Here is a 15,160-nt window from a genome sequence, read left to right on the forward strand (position 1 = left end):
TCTTTTTCTTTCTTTTTTTTTTTTTTTTTTAAGGTAAGCATATAAAGTCCTGGGAACTGCCTGACAAGATTAGATAGATAATTCTCATGAGACAACTTGGTTTTGTGATACAAGTGACGACCACCATGGAAAACCGTTTTAGGACATCCAGATTGCAGTTCTACAAAAGTTTGGGGTGGAACTTGGTCCCTGATCGTATCTTCCAATACAAACAGGACAGTGCACAGACCTCAAATAATAGGGGGTCTGATACTGCAAAATGTGTTTAAGGAATATCCTTCATTCTACACACTAATCAATACGTTACTGGTAGACATTATTGTTCCAAGTCACCTATAGCCATTCCAGAGAGCCTACCCTTGCCGCTAGCCTAGTGAAACTATTTTAGAAATCTGTGACAAGTAAAGTCACTGTTACTACAGTAATGTAGGCTAGCTAAGACCTTGTTGGAATTCTTAGGAATTTTGAAAGCTTGAGTTACATAGTAATAAATACGCATGATCACTTACAAACCTGTAAGACTTTTTTTTTTTTCATCCATTCAATCAGAGGTCATGAGTCAAGAGTTTTGATTTGTATTCCCCGCTCTAGAACTAAACCAGTTCTGTGAGATGAGCAAGTCAGTACCTCATGTGATCCTCATATTCTTTATCTGGAGATACGGGGTTTTCCAAATATGCTATATACCTAAACATTCATTCATTGCTATGCTGTATTGTAGTGAAAAGGTCTAAGACACGGGCTCTACTCTCAAGACAGTTACATTAACCATGACACAGTAAAGAGGGCAATATTCTTTCATTTCACAAACGTGAATTGAGTACCTCACTCTGCCACATGCTGCAAAGATGGCTGTGGACGTTAATGCCCCCCAGTGCTGTGAGCATTACAAGGAAGCTGTCCCTGGAATTGTCTGGAAAGTGCTTATGGCAGAAGTAGGAATGGGACTGGGTTAATAAGTTCAGGCAAATGAGACAAGGTGCAAAGAGATAAATAACTAATAATGTCATTTATTAATCTTTTGTACAGCAGATACTGCTACAGGCTTTTCATACATTTATCCCGAAGTCTCACAAAAATACAGTGAGGTAGGTGTTACTTTCCCCCATTATTATAGTAGGCAAAATTTAAACTTACCCCAGTAGACTGATCTCTTCCAAGATCATACAGTAAGTGAGGGAGTCAGGATTTGAATCCAGGGTCTGTGCCCTTAACCAGCACTCTTCTGCCTTCTAAATATTTGTTAAATGAACTCCAAATATTTTGTTAATGTGAGGTGATTGTTAGTCATAACACAACCTCAGTATATGAATCACAAAGAAAGAATATATGTTATATTCAGAACTTCCATCTGTGAGTGAGTCACAAATCTACATCCCTTTCCCTTACTGCTAGAGATCCTTTTCTTTTCCTTTTTTCTTTTCCTTTTTTTTTTTTTTTTTTTTTAACTATGGTTTGGTTTTTCTCCAGTCAGCAGGTTTTCCAATGATATCTGTTAATTGAGGGTGTGGTGAGGTTAGGAGACAGCTAATGAAATTTTATTCCATTTTACTTTGATCATCATCCTAAGATGAGTACATGTAGCATAGCCCCCCCACCCCCGCCGTTAGCTATTCCGCTGTGAAAAGTAGACCAGCCATCATTTACACATTCATTCAATAAAATGACCAAAATTGGAAAAAAAATTATGATACAGCATATAGTTTTCTTTTCCATCAGCATTCAGGTGTCTTCTCTTGTTCTTCAACTGCCTAGAAAATTTAGAGAAATATACATAACATACAGAAATCTGGATGTTCATCCCAGCAGGCAGCAACTAACTTAGAAGACAGTCTGCCCTTGAATGGATAGGAAGAGTGTCTTGACTTATGTCCACATGTCCATTAAGGCCCAGCACTAGTTACTTCTCATTTCTACATTTACAATTTCCCTTCAGGCATTTTATCCAAGTGTTTTTTTTTTTTTTTTTCTCTTTTTTTTGGGGGGGTGGGGGAGGAGAGTGGGATTTCCCAGTGAGAGACCACAACATTCTGAGGAGATGAATACACCTAGAAATCTGGTGTATTTGTGTAATCTGAAATCTGGGCTCCCAAATATTTAGTAGACTACTTAGATCCCTAAGCTGTTATGTTTTCAAGGATTTTTGCAAAAAGGATTTTGCAAATTAAAGGAAAGACCGCATTCACCCAAACTTTAGATGGTTACTATAGTTAACATCTGGGCTGTGTCCTGAGATCAACGCTACAGTGATGAAGTCCAGATGTTAAAACTTACCAATGTTTTTGTTACTTCTAAGCATTTGCTGCCTTTGTTGGTTTTTTTTTTTTTTTCAGACTCTAACTTCTTAATACATGAAGGTATTAGAGAAGAAGGGGAAATAAAATTAGCATATGGCATGAACCCAGAGTCACTGAATTCCTCCTCTTTCGAAGCACACTTTCAGGCCCTCACAGGATATGCAGCCTGTGGGAAGGCAGGCTCCAGGGCCTGCTCATCAGATAAAGATATTTCCATTCAGTTGTTATTTTCAATTAAAATAGGCTTTGTGAGGGGCGCCTGGGTGGCTCAGTTGGTTAAGCGTCTGACTTCGGTTCAGGTCATGATCATGGTTCCAGCCCGGCATCAGGCTCTGTGCTGACAGCTCGGAGCCTAGAGCCTGTTTCGGAGTCGGTCTGTCTGTCTCTCTCTCTCTCTCTCTCTCTCTCTCTCTCTGCCCCTACCCCTGCTCATGCCCTGTCTCTTTCTCTCTTGTAAGTAAATAAACAAACATTACAAAAATTTTTAAATAGGCTATGTGATTGATTAAATCTTTTCAGATTTAATACTGTGTACTAAAGAAACAGGAAGAGGAATTAAATCAATAATAAATATTCCAAAATTTTTACAGTTGTCTTTTCATCTGATTTTAGTTGTATGTATGGACAGAAATCTGTATCTATACATATATAAACACACACACACTGTATATATTGTCCTAGAGGAGAGGAAACCACCACTCATTCAGGAGCAACCACATTGCAGCAGAGACGTGTTACAGTGAGCATCCGAGGACAAGTTGAAAAAGGCATTGTTAGTCCCTGACATCCATGTGAAGAAGTTAAGAAAATCCCCAATAACAATTTCTTCCTTCGGGGCATCTAGTGGCTCAGTCGGTTGAACGACCAACTTCGGCTCAGGTCATGATCTCACGGTTTGTGAGTTCAAGCCCCGCACTGGTCTCTGTGCTGACAGCTCAGAGCCTGGAGCCTGCTTTGGATTCTGTGTCTCCCTCTCTCTCTGCCCCTCCCCTGCTCGTGCTCTGTCTCTCTCTGCCTCAGAAATAATAAACATTAAAAAAAAAATTTTTTTTTAAATATTTCTTCCTTCAAAACCCGCTTTAGTTTTGTATCCCTTAATTTATCTAAAATATTTGCATGGCCATCCCAATGTTTATAGCAGCACTATCAACAATAGCCAAAGTATGGAAAGAGCCCAAATGTCCATCGGTGGATGAATGGAGAAAGAAGAGGTGGTATATATATACAATGGAGTATTACTCGGCAATCAAAAAGAATGAAATCTTGCCATTTGCAATGAAGTGGATGGAACTAGAGGGTATTATGCTAAGCAGAATTAGTCAGAGAAAGACAAATATCATACAACTTCACTTATATGAGGACTTTAAGACACAGAACAAATGAACATAAGGGAAGGGAAGCAAAAATAATATAAAACCGGGACTTATTTACAGAAAATGGAAGTCTGGGGGTACATGGATGCCTCAGTTAGTTAAGCCTCTGACTACGGCTCAAGTCATGATCTCACAGTTCCTGAGCCCCGCATCCAGTTCTGTGATGACAGCTCAGAGCCTGCAGCCTGCTTTGGATTCTGTATCTTCCTCTCTCTCTGCCCCTCCCCCACTCTCTGCCTGTCTCTCTCTCTCAAAAAAATTAATTAATTTTTTAAAAATGGAAGTCTGTTTAAGAACTGAAACCAGAGGGAAGCCAGGAAACAGTTCTTAACTCCCTCTCTTGAGCCATTACTGTTTGGTCAGAGTTCTTAACAGGACAGTTGTAATGGGATCTTTCTTTGGAGCATCATGTGATATCTTTGCTTACTTTCCTACATGATGAAACTTCAGATATCTGAAAGCAAGCAAAAAAGATATCCTCTTATCTCCAGGATATATCACCTTAATTATTTTGTCATTTTCGCAACTAGGAAAGATTTCGAGATCTTAAACAGTTTCTTTTAGATGCTTTCTAGTTTGTTAATAGCCCTCTTTAGTAAACAAGATTCTCTGCATGTGCTCTGAGCAGGTATGGCATGGCAGGAATTCCTCCTAGGCCATATGACATCATTAGTATAATCTATCATTGCAATACATTTACTCTTTGTATTTGTATCACCTACACCTGTTGATGGTTCATTTTAAGCTTATGATCACCTATAAGCAAGAGATCTTTTTAACATGAAACAAAATCCTCAAGCCTTTTCTCTTCTGCATCAGAGTTTTGTTTTGTTTTGTTTTGTTTTTAAACCTAAATATAGAGTTGGCGTATGTCCCAGTTAAGTCTAATCTTGTTCATTTTACATACACCCTCCCTTACCCATCATGTCAGCCTATTGAGATAATTCTGAGTCTTTATCTCTTCATCTCTTAGCTCTTTATTTCAGCTTTGTGATACCCATAGACTTTATAAGTATCCCATGTGGAACTTTTAATCAAGGACTTTGGGCTTAATTTCATCAAAATACTACTTAGGACATGATCAATGATAAAAATGGTCCAGATGCATTTTTAATTGTCAGTACTCTTGGGGCACCTGGGAGACTTGGTTGATTGAGTGCCCAAGCTCAGTGTCGTGAGATTGAGCTCTGGGTCGAGCTCCAACTGCCCCTCTCCCCCAGTTGTGCCCTCTGTGTCTCTCTGTCTCTCTCTCCCTCTCTAAATTAAAATATAATAATAATAATGATTGTCACTACTCTTAAAAACCAGCTGTTCGGCCAAAATATGACTCTAGTTGTTCCAGCACCCATCCAGTCTAAAATAACTTCACTAAAATTTCGCAAAATGCTAGCATGCCATTGCTCTGATCTACTGGTCTGATAACTTTATAAAATGGAATTGGTATTTAGAATTGGTTTTTCATCTAATTCTTGCATGCTTCAGTATTTTTATTCCAGCTATGCTATCTCTAATAATTAACATGTAACTTTAGTATAGTATTTTACACTTAAAAAAAAAAAAACTTCAACATAAATCACCCTCATGAAATCCTTTTAAACAGATTAAGGAAATGTATATGATTATCTCCATTTTAAAGATGAAGAAACTGAAGCTCAGAGAGGTGACTAGAATCCAGATCTTGGTATTTTAATTTCAATTTGTTGTTGTTGTTGTTGTTGTTGTTGTTGTTGTTGTTGTTTCCCATGACACCACAGCTAACCAGATTCAGTTGCATTCTGTTTTGTATGGTTAGGTACTCGATGAATATTTTTGAATGAGTGGGTAAATCTGTTCAAAAAGTCTTCGTATCCAAGGGCTTTGCCTCAAAAAATTTTGCCATTTAAAAGAACTGGCAAGTCTCTGCAAGAACAACAATTAAGTTCCATACTACTAACAAGTACAGCAATAACACCTAAATGTGTAAATAAGTACAATAGATCATTTTTTAAGAGTCAGTATATGTGGTTTTTTTTACAGTATTTAGAACTGTGTTTTCTAAATCCTTGCCTACAAACTGGTGCCAATCCAAGTTGAAATTCCCAATGATCTGCAGAAAAATGAGAAAATAAGGGGCAATTGTTATGGAGGGAATTGTGCCCCCTCCCTCGTATGTTGAAGCCCTCGCCTGTACTGTGACTGTATTTGGAGAGAGCATCTATAAAGAGGTATTTAAGGTTAAGTGAGGTCATAAGGTTGAGAGTCCTAATCCAAAAGGACGGGTGCCCTTGTAAGAAAAGCAAGAGAGGTACGCCTGGGTGGTTCAGTTGGTTAAGTGCCCAACTTCGGCTCAGGTCATGATCTCGCGTTTACAAGTTGGGACCCCGCATCGGGCTCTGCCCTGACAGCTCAGATCCCGGAGCCTGCTTTGGATTCTGTCTCCCTCTCTCTCTGCCCCTCCCCTGCTCATGCTCTATCTCTCTCTCTCTTAAAAATAAATTAAAAAACATAAATTTTTTTTCAAAAAAAAAAAATGAAATACTAGGAGTGTGCTCACACAGAGGAAAGGCCACATGAGGACACAGCCAGAGGCAACTCTCTGCAAGCCAGGAAGAGAGCTCTCACCAGAAACCAAATCTGACAGCACCTTAATCTTAGACTCCCAGCCTCCAGAACTGTGAGAAAATACATTTCTGTTGTTTTAACCATTCAGTCTGTGCTACTCTGTTACGGCCACCCCACGCTGACCAACAGTAATGTACTGAATTTTTAATAGTATCAAATGTATTCAGCTTAAAGCCCTGTCCTTTTTCTGCCCTTCTTACTTTTCTGTTGTTATTAATACATCCTCACTTACAGAAGTTGGTTTTGGGTGATGTGGATTCATAGGTTCACTTCAGATAGTGAAGGTTAGTGATCCAATCCTGAGCCCATATAGTTTGGAAATTGTGCTGGCCTGTGACATCCAGATGTGTTGGAGGAGACCACGTGGGTGAAGAAATGACGTTCTGTTGGCCCGCTGACTTCAGCCAGGAGAACTCTGTGATCTACAGAGAAGTAAGATCTTTGCGAAGCTTAGTGAAGCAGATGGGAACAATATTGATCTGGCAGGGAGCAGCAATACTTTGGGTCAAAAATGATCAAGTTGTATTAAAGCAATGCAGAGGCAGTGTGAGTAGAGCAGAATCATTTGGTAGAGCTGTAGATGGAAACACTTCTTCCAGACACACTTCTTGATCCTCACTCGTGCGCCGGGTATTGTCAGGCAGTGAGGCTACAACGGTGAACGTGGCACATCCCATGCACAGAAGGATCTCACTGTCTGGCGCTCAGACAAGGTGGAGGGGGCGGAGGGCAGGGGTGGAAATGGGGCCAATGTCCCAAAGCAATTCCAGGAGAGGCCCCAACCCAGCCCGCAGCTTCCTGGCAGGCAAAGGCATTTCAGGGAGAGTGGATGGCATATAGAAAGGCAGGAAATGGCCAAGCGTGTGAAGGAGCTGATGGCATCGGTGGTTGCTTGTCATGTGGAGACATTTGCCTGAAAAGGAAAAAGAACGATAAGTGGGCACATTTATCTTCTGGGTGGGAGATAATGGGCTTGGGGTGTGCTTTGGTTTTCTGTTTATTGTTGTGTTTGCTATTTTGGCTTGGGATGTTTGTTTTTTAATCAGGATGAGAGAGACTTAGCCTGAGAGGAAGTTGCCAGTTACGGTGGGGACGAGGGGTGAAGAAATTAAAGTTGAAACTCTGGGGAAGGGCTAAGGAAATTGTTGAGGTAGTAACTCAGAAGACGGGGTGAAAGGCACAGTGAGGAGAGTCTTTATGAGGAGGAGGGCGGCCCCGCCCTGAGGCTGGTGGAGAGGGGATAAAGATTGCTGTGGCAACAGATACCTTGACAAGGAGCGTCTGGGGAGCTGAGATAGATCATAGCCCATGGCCTCAACTTTCTTAATGCAGTCCAGACAGCACCGTCTGCTAAAAATGGATCAGGGCTTGAGATGAGTGGGGGTGTTTTAGCGGAATCATGGAGGATGGAAAGGGTCAAGTCCAAAAGTGACTCCAAAAGAGTCCCACAGAGGTTAGGGCGCTTGAATTGACAATGACTGCTATCTACAAAGCACTGGCATTTTCTCCAATGGCAACTTGCTACCTTTTCAAGGGGAGGGTGGAAAGAAACAGTGAAATGCAGCTTTAATTCTATGTGGAGGTATTCCTGGTTGAAGGCAATGAAGAAGCAAGAATCTGGGGAACTGAAGGTGCAAGCCAGGAATGAAGGGTGGGTGCAACCAGAAACCCGCTCTGGAGGGGAGATAAGGTGGGAGGTGGAGTCCAGAAGGCGGTGTCACAGTTGAAGGCTTCTGAATGATGCACTCTAGGGAATAAAATGACACAGACAGATGCCCGGTGATGGTTATGGAGTTGCAAGGTTACAATGCGTGTGTGTGTGTGTGTGTGTGTGTGTGTGTGTGTGTGTGTGTAGCTGTCTGCAGGGACCTTGCCTCCTCTGGAGAGGCTATTGCCCTTGGGGTGAAAGCAACTGTGTGAACCAAGGTCTAGTCTTCAGTGAAGAAGGAGGAGAAGCAGGATATTAGACCAACATGGACTTGATGGGCTCAACTGCAGAGGAAACTGCAGAATAAGGACTGGGAGGCAGAGAACTTCTAGGAAGCCAGAGACGGCTGTGCAGGGAGAGGAGGAGGGAGCAAGGGCGGTCCAGTTTTCTATTAGGACCAGGAGTTGGAGAAACGGGGCAGGGGGGTTGGGTAAGAGAGCACAGGAGCAATGGCACGAGGAGGCCAGGGGCTCAGGGCAAGGGAGGAGGAGGAGGGGAAGCAAGGAGACAGGAATGAAGAGTACCGGGCAGCGAGATGGGAGAGGTGCTTAAGGGACCACCTAAGCACCTGCTCTGGGCAAGGCAAAAACTAACCAGGTCTCCACTTCCCTGGAGTTTATACATCAAATCGTTGGTCTTTCACTTCATAACCACAGATTACAGAGAGCAGAGGCGTGGTCTCAAGTGACAGCAAAACTACAGCTTAGCATTTACGTGTTACTTACCTGATTTGCCCTAAACAATATCCCATCAAAATAAATGCAAACCAGAAAGTGCTTTCAGCCTGGAGCAGTCCCAGGTAGTACTATGAAGCTAGTTATGATATTCTTAAAGTATTGCTTAGTTTGATTACAAAATTATTCCAAAGCCATGGTTAGCCTTAAGTGTATGATAATTAACGTTAAATACAAAGCAGGTCTATTACTTTGTACTTGTTTGAGCGTATTTGTAATGTATCTTGGAAGTCAGGCATTTGTGTTGCTTTGGGGCAGTCAGGCATTGTGATTATGAAAGCAATTAAGAGTATGGATCTTAGGGGCACCTGGGTGGTTCAGTTGGTTAAGCGTCCGACTCTCAATTTTGGCCCAGTCATGATCGATCGGTTGGTGAGTCTGAGCCCTGCATCAGGCTCCACATTGATGGTGCAGAGCCTGCTTGTGATTCTCCCTCTCTCCCTCTCTCTCTGCACCTTCGGTGCTCTCTCTCTCTCAAAATAAATAAACTTAAAAAAAAAAAGTATGGGTCTTAGAAATAGACTGGAGGGGGTCTCAGTTTCCATTTGGCCACTTAGTATGTGGGTAACGTTGGATAGATTCTTTAACCTCTCTGTGCCTTATTTGTAAAATGGGCATGATATTAACACATCTGCCGCACAAAGGTTGTCGTGAAGATTCAGTGAGTCACAAAAGCAAAGCACTCAGAAAGCTGTCTGGCACATTGTAAGTGCTAAATAAGTGTTAACAGTTGCTATAATTGCATATACTGTGACATTCTTCACTAGGTATCATATCTTCTATAGTCAATCCTGCTGGCAAAGTACTGGCTGTTCTGTCTTTGCAATTGTAATCCTGACCTAGTAACAACTGTGCCAAATTGCACAAGCAGATAGTAATGTTTGGCAGTGCCTGGAGGTTTGACTGTTAATGGAACAACTGGAATGACTTTTACTTGGCACCCAGCCAAGTAACGAATCCTTTCCATCATTTCAGCAACATTTTCGCCTCCTGTTTCTCTATTTGCAGTGGCCATGCATTAAATACCTGCAAAAAGCACCTTACTTCTTTCTGGGCGATAGGTGAAACTCCTTGCAACATGATTAAGGACATGGGATGTCTGGATGGTATGCTTGTTAACACAGGAGTCTGTTTCTGCCTGTATTTAAGAGAGACACTCAGTCTGGGTTTTGTTCATTAAAGTTTTGCAATCAAGGGTCCCTTCTAGGCGGGGCACCGTGCTGACAACAAAGCAGGAATGAACAGTATTTATGATGTAAATGGTGAGATGCATTGGCCTTATGCACTGCTTTACTCATTCAACAAATATTATAAATACGTCTCAGGCACTGTGCTAGACCCTGGGACATAACGCTGCTTGCTAGACTATCTGCAGATATTTGAATATGAACTCAGACAAATGTGATGAAGAGATGAGTGAGACAGTGGTATGCAAGTGAGTGTTGGATGATGGAATGTGGCCGTGTGAAGGAAAAGTCGTTCAACTTACTCTGCTTTCGTAGGTAGAAACTTTTTTACGGACACGGGGAATTTAGACTGGTGTCGACTGCTGTTCTGTGTACCCTTTGGTCAACAAGATTTCTGACTGGTCTTCATTTTGAAATGCTTTTTGAGCACCGAACTCTTCTATTTCAGATGAGACACACACACACAAACCCCATGCAGAATGCTGCCCTATGAGTGGGTCTGCCCAATACCAGGATAACTGATATATGTTGAAATCTTGAGAACTCCACTCTGTACAAACAGTATCCCTATTGTCATCTGAATTCCTAATTGTCTCGTGGTCAAATCAGTGCCTTCTAAATAATTACCTGGAAATCCTCTAGAAAAAGAAAGTCTAAGATATTTAAAAGGCATGCTTTCACACTTTTGGAAGCAAAGCTTTTTTCTCCAAATGAAAACTATTGCCTACACGAAAATGTCTCTTTAACTTCGGCTTCTTCCTGTAATTTGCCATTGTTGCAGATGGCCTTTAAAAATCTCCCCCGTTCCAGGCAAAATTATTACTGGACTCCTTCAGTCTGCCCAACTGCCCCCTTTAATAATTATGCTTTCTCAGGACCACCATCCCTGGTCCAAGTGTTAGGTCCTTCCACACCATGTTTAAACTGTTATTTACCTCCTTTAAAACTGTTTTCACCTCCACCTGAATAATGTCTCAGGGTGGGATCTGGACAGTATCTTAATTTGGATTTCCCCTTTAAGAAGTCCCTGAAACAAGGATTTGGGTGCAAAGAGCATATTTAGGCTGTGGCCCAGGAAGCGCCCCGAAAGAATGAGGAGGAGAGCTCCCTGAGGGAGGAGGGCCCGTGGAGGACTAGTCAGCAGCCTGCTGGTGGGTGCATGCGTCCTGGCTACCCCTGCTGCAGAACCTCCCCAGAACTCAGCAGTGTAGAACCGCCACTTCTGATGCTTACAGACTGCCTGTGTCAGGAGTGAGGATGGGCACCGGGGCCTCAGCTGGAAAGTTTCAAAGGCTGGGGTGACTGCGCAGCTGGGGCTGGAGTCACCTAGAGGTGCCTCATTCGTGTCTGGTGGTCATGAATGTCGGCTGGGGCTCATAGAGCACCGGCAGGTGGCCTCTGCACGTGGCCTGGACCTGTTCCCAGTGCTGCAACCTCAGGGTAGTCAGACTCCTCCCAAGGTAGAACAGCGCCCCCAGATGAATGTCCCAGAGAACAAGGCCAAGCAGCCTCAGCTCTTCTAATGTCACCTTACAAGTCACACAGCCACACTGTGCTGTTTACCAGCAAGTGGTGATCCTGCCCTAACTCAAGGGGAAGGGAAAATAGAGTTCTATTCTCAACTGAAGTGTGTCAAAGACTCTCCAGCACTTTTTCTAATAATAAATAAATAAATAAATAAATAAATAAATAAATAAATAAAAATTTTTGACACAGTATGGGCAACCATCTTCCTTCTTGACTGGAGGTCAAGGAGAGGGCAAAATATGAATTAACAGGTAATTACAATATAATATAACGCGTAGGTGATGAAAAGAATAGGTACGTACAAGGTATAATAGGATCACAGAGGAGTGGCACTTAGCTTGGTCATGGGTTCAGGCAAGATGGATTAGTGTCAATCAGATGGAGGCAGGGAGGAGATTTCAAGGAGAAGGAATAAAAGCAGCCTCTTGGTGTGTACAGTTTGGTAAAGTGGAATGTGGAGAGGGCGGGTGAAAGCGGAAGTGGAAGGTCATGAGAAGTCTTGAATGCCACACTCACAGGCAGGGTCCTTATTTTCAGGCAATGAAGAGTCATTAAGAGTCAGTGTAAACCTCTAGAGTAAAGATTATGAAAGCCTGAATGAGGTATAGCCGAGCTAAATAGTAGGCGATGGATTTCAGAAGTATTTAGAAAGTAAAATAATGAATACTGGGGGGTTAATTGGGTGTGGGAGTGTAGGAAAGAGAGAAGCCTCGGTTTACCACCAGATTTTTACCCTGGATGCTTGGAGGCAGGCTGGTTCCACTGAGATGAGGAATTGAACAGGATAAATAAGTTAGGGAGGAAATGGTGAGGACCAGGTCCCTGTGGCTATCCAGGTGCTCATGGCCAGTGGTCACCAGGTGTATGTCCCAGTCTAAACTGGGGAGAGAAGGCAGGGCAGGAGATACCAATTTGGGAGTCATCAGCAAATACGAGAAGAATGAGGAAGTCTAAGAAGAATACAAGAGCAGCATTTTTGGCTCCAAGAAGGTGGATGTTGCTAATAATTTGGAGTGGTTCATACCTGGTTACCTCCATCTCCTTGATGATGAAGACAGAGTATCCGTTGAGAGAAGGTGGAGCTGGAATACTGAGAACAATTTTTAAAACAAAGACATACGGCAAATATATATCATAACACAGGAGAAAAGTTTGCTCTGTTGGTGCTGTACAAGTTTTTGTAATTGTTCCTGATGTCAGCATGCCCTCTACTTGTCCTCAGAAATTCTGACACCAAGTCCCATTCACTAAATAGGCAAAAACATTGCTAAAAAGGTGTTAGGGTTATATTGTCTATAATCTTCAGCACCCCTGAAGGAATTGATTTCAATTCCTTCTGATTCACATACATCTTGAATAATCACCAAACAAGAAAATCATTAACCATCTTCAAATTTAAGTCTTCACAAAAAACTTCTATAATGAAATGGAAAGAAGGTTTTTTTTTTTTCTTTTCCCTTGGTGTTTACTGGTCATTATTCCGAAACATCTCAACAATCTATTTGTGTGTTAGTTTCCAGCAGATGATAGGTACCAGGCTTCCTCTGTAAACCTTCCTTACTTTACTTGAGTCTGAATCACAAAGAATTCAGAGTATTGATGCCCTAGGAAAGATGTTTTTCCAAGAGGGGTTGGAAGGGGTACAGAATGTGTTTGAAGACCGAGAAGACAAGATGAACAAGCCTTTCCTTCCTATGAGCAAATGCTTGCCTTACTCAGTAGATAGTATAATTACTGTCCTGTAAGTATGCACAAGGTTTGTTGTTTTGTTTGGTTTGGGTTTTGTTTTGTTTTGTTTTGTTTTTTACCTGTAAAAGGGCTTTTCCTAGTTAAAAGGGTTGGAAACCACTGGTTTAGATAATCCTAATCCATGGATAATCCCCACATCTTCACTTCAATGGCTTCAATTGCCTTCCCCAAGAAGGCTCCCTTCAGAGCTCCTAAGGGTGAGCCAAATGGACAGATCTGAGCTTTGCCCCTTTTAATGAAGCATGGCAAATGACCAAAAGGCAAGCTGCTGAAAGAGAAATGAAAGAAACCCAGGGTCTGGATATTCCAAACTGGCTAATTGGCCCCTGAAAGATAGTGAGTCGTGTGCGAATGCCTCTTACTTCCTAACAGCTCAGCAGGGCCTCTGTGGAAGAATACCACACCAACTGGGGAGTCACTGCAGAAGGGGGATATTCAACCAGGGTCCTTTGTCCCTGTTAGAAGAACTGAAAGCCCCTCTTGGTAGTGTTACTTTGCCATTTAGAGGGCTTGGGGGGGTGAAGGGAGAAAAGAAGGAAAGGGGAAAACTTGCCTTACATTTTCTCTACTAAGTTCTCGAGACTCCTACCAAAATATTAGTTTTTGAGATCTCTTCCTTGTATGGTCTTACAACTGAACCTGACCTAGAATTTAAAAACAAAACAAAACAAAACAAAAAAACAAGACATACAACAGGGTATAATGAGTTTGGAAACGGGAAAGCAAGGAAAAAGAAAAATGTGCCCCAAGTCAGGTTGAAAATTTTAGCGTAGGAGAGCTTGTATACTTGTGTGATTTTGCCTCCTGCGAGGTCACACCAAAGGTGTTTACTGTGGATATTTGCATAATAATACTCTCCTACGTGGCCTTTTCTTACTTAACTCTTAATTAAAAGCACTTCTCACCTCTTTGGATAATTTTTTTTTTTAATTTTTTTTTTCAACGTTTATTTATTTTTGGGACAGAGAGAGACAGAGCATGAACGGGGGAGGGGCAGAGAGAGAGGGAGACACAGAATCGGAAACAGGCTCCAGGCTCTGAGCCATCAGCCCAGAGCCTGACGCGGGACTCGAACTCATGGACCTCGAGATCGTGACCTGGCTGGAGTCGGACGCTTAACCGACTGCGCCACCCAGGCGCCCCACCTCTTTGGATAATTTATAAGCATCTGCTTTTGTGTCAGGTGAAGAGAAGTTCAGAGTGTGCATATAAGCATATTAGAAATCCATAATTTGACCCGCCAAAACCCCCTTTTTATGGAGGTGTAGTATTTGTCAACTAACTGGTGAGTCGGTGCATGAATGTCTTACATAAAGAGCCCCACTGCTTTTCTCCTTACCTCCCCAGATGCCTCCCTCTTTCCTCTTAGATTTACATCCCTTTTCTCTTTGGCCTTCCTTGCCCTCTCTTTCTCAGCCTCTGGAGCCTGATTAGAAGCAAGAACCTAATACTATCCAAAATAACCTACAATGTAATACTTTGCATGCTAAATCATACTCACCTGCTGACCGTGTGACGTGTGAAACAAACAGCCCAATCTGTGCTGGTAACATATGTTTCCAGGAAGTGTTCAGATTTTGCACATTTAGGGGTTTTCCCCATTCAGAGCAAAGATATTTTCAGATTAAAGAGAATATGTATATTTCCATTTGAATAAAGATTGGTCATTAATAACTTAACTGTCCAAAGTTGTTTAAAAGAAAAACACCAAACTTTGGTTGCATCCTTTTCCTCTACCAAAATTAAAAACATCTTAAGGAAAAGTAGGGGCGCCTGGGTGACTCAGTGGGTTACACATCTGATTTCGGCTCAGGTCACGATCTCACAGTTCCTGAGTTACAGCCCGAGTCGGGCTCTAACAGCTCAGAGTCTGGAGCCTGCTTCGAATTCTGTGTTTCCGTCTCTCTCTGACCCTCCCCTCCCCCACCCATGCTCTGTCTCTCTCAAAAATAGAAAATAAAAACATTAAAAAAATTTTTTTTAA

The 15,160-nt window shown here is 42.1% G+C and overlaps 1 protein-coding gene and 1 long non-coding RNA gene across 9 annotated transcripts in view; one reads left to right on the forward strand and one right to left on the reverse strand.

Annotated features, from left to right (window-relative positions):
• Positions 1–15,160, forward strand: part of DLC1 (DLC1 Rho GTPase activating protein) — a 563,102-nt gene that overhangs the window by 402,412 nt on the left and 145,530 nt on the right. The gene's annotated exons all lie outside the window — the stretch shown is intronic.
• On the reverse strand, positions 11,581–14,659 carry LOC121039755 (uncharacterized). The gene is made up of 2 exons (XR_005794970.1): positions 14,322–14,659; positions 11,581–14,081 (listed from the first exon to the last, which is right to left on the reverse strand). It is a non-coding gene; the product is annotated as an uncharacterized LOC121039755 (long non-coding RNA).

This window comes from Herpailurus yagouaroundi, unplaced genomic scaffold (genome assembly GCF_014898765.1).
Source record: "Herpailurus yagouaroundi ecotype Mexico unplaced genomic scaffold, PumYag 181, whole genome shotgun sequence".
Classification (NCBI taxonomy): Eukaryota; Metazoa; Chordata; class Mammalia; order Carnivora; family Felidae; genus Herpailurus; species Herpailurus yagouaroundi.